Below are 2,266 nucleotides of genomic sequence, written 5' to 3'. Positions count from 1 at the left end.
CTGTATGTATATACACTGCTCAAAGAAATGAAGGGAACACTTAAATCACACATCCCAGATCTTGATGAATGAAATATTCCAGATGAAAATCTTTATTGACTACACAGTGTAATACATTGAGAACAAAATAATGTAAGAACAATCCATGGAAACCAAAATCATTAACTCATTTAGGACTGGATTCAGAATCATACCCAAAATCAAAGTGGAAAAATCAGATCACAGGCTGATCCAACTTTTCTCAGGACAACTTATCATGTGGCTCAGTAGTGTGTGTGGCCTCCACGTGCCTGCATACATTCCCTACAGCATCTGAGCATGCTCCTGATGAGACGACGGATGGTCTCCTGGGGGATCTCCTCCCAGACCTGAGTCAGGGCATCAGTCAGCTCCTTGACAGTCTGTGGTGCGATGTGGCGGCGGTGGATGCTACCATACATGATGTCCCAAAGGTGCTCGATTAGATTCAGGTCTGGGGAACAGGCGGGCCAGTCAATAGCATCAATGCCTTCGTCATCCAGGAACTGCTGACACACTCCAGAAGCAGATAGCGGTCCTGCTGCTTGGTTGTTGCCCTCCTACGGCCCCCTCCACCTCTCCTGGTGTACTGGCCTGTCTCCTGGTGTCTCCTCCATGCTCTTGACACTGTGCTGGGAGACACAGCAAACCTTCTGGCCACTGCGCGTATAGATGTGCCATCCTGGAGTAGCTGCACCACCTGAGCAACTTCTGTGGGCTGCAGATACCGCCTCATGATACCACGAGTGGTGAGGGCACTGGAAAAATGCAAAACGAGAATCAACCAGAAAGGACGCAGAGAGGGAAATGGTCTGCAGCCACCACCTGCAAAACCATTCCTAAATAAGGGTTGTCTTGGGAATTGCCTCTCCTTTCCACCTGTTGTCTGTCCAATTTGCACAACAGCAGGTGAAACTGATTCACAATCAGTACTGCTTCCTAACTGGGCAGGTTGATATCCCAGGAGTTTGACTGACTTTGAGTTACAGTTACAGTTGCAGTGTAGCTATGTAGATATGTGTGAATGTATATGTACAGCGTGATGTAGTTTGTCATAAGATCCCTGTAGTTCTGACTCAGTATGCTGATGTTTACAGTATTAGCTCTTGTCTTGTTCCCATAAAACCACACACACCCTCAGAAATAGAAATATCCCTCCCTGTCACCTTTCCCCCCTGAGTTAGTGTCCTGTTACAAATAGTCAGTGGTGAAAGAAGTAGACAGGGCTGCAAATAATAATTACTTTCATTAATGATTCATCTTTCCATTATCTTCTCAGTTATTTGTTTTGTCATTAAAATATCAGAAACTAGTGAAACATGCCCGTGTAATTTACCAGAGCCAGAGATCTTCAGATATTTTATCTGACCAACAACAAACTGAAGATCCAAAGCTATTCAGTTTATCATGTATTAAAAAGCAATGCATCATGTGACTACACAGGTCCAAGGAAATAATGTCCATGCATCATACAAATGTCTTTGTAAGTTTTATTTCCATCCTTCAATCAATGAAAACTACAAAATAAAAAAATCAGAAAAACATGGTTTGAAATACACAAATTCTTTAATTACTTTCAGAGTCTCTCAACAAATATCCAGCATTTAGACGTGCCCGACAATAGACAGGTCCCACAAAGTTGGCACTGCAACAAAATATTAAATTGTCCATACAGGTCACTTAAACAAATATTTTACATTTAGGAGCTGTATGTTCTTCCTTTGCAACCATGTGTGCTCTGTAGCCATGTTGGCTCTCTGCCGCCATCCTGCCTCAGCCCATAATGCAACAGGTGTGACCACTGAACTATGTGATTTATTAAAGTTGCCTTTTTAGCTTCCTGTTTCTTACATTTGTAATCACTTCTCAAAACGTTAATGAAATGATGACAGAAAATATAAAAAAGCATTTCAATAATATTTTAGTCAAAAATGTCTCAGACAGTTACAAAAATTCTCATATTTAAGAAGCATGAAACAAGTAAATGTTTGGACAATGAACTATGAACTTGGAGGAATCTGCAGAAATAAGAATGTGGTAAGTTAAATGTATTTCCTCTGCCATTCCTTCTCCAAATATCAAAAGAATCGTGCATGCTGGATGGGGAGAAGAGGTGGCTGGAGACACTGGGGCAAGGAGAGAGCCAATCTGCCATCCGTACTTTTCCTAACACCAGACCATATTTACAGAGACGCTGTGATGGTTACAGTGGGGTTTTTCTTGTAGTGACAGGGACATGCTCAGAGAT

Source organism: Epinephelus moara, chromosome 24 (assembly GCF_006386435.1).
Source record: "Epinephelus moara isolate mb chromosome 24, YSFRI_EMoa_1.0, whole genome shotgun sequence".
In the NCBI taxonomy this organism is placed as follows: Eukaryota; Metazoa; Chordata; class Actinopteri; order Perciformes; family Serranidae; genus Epinephelus; species Epinephelus moara.
This window is presented reverse-complemented; position numbering follows the sequence as displayed.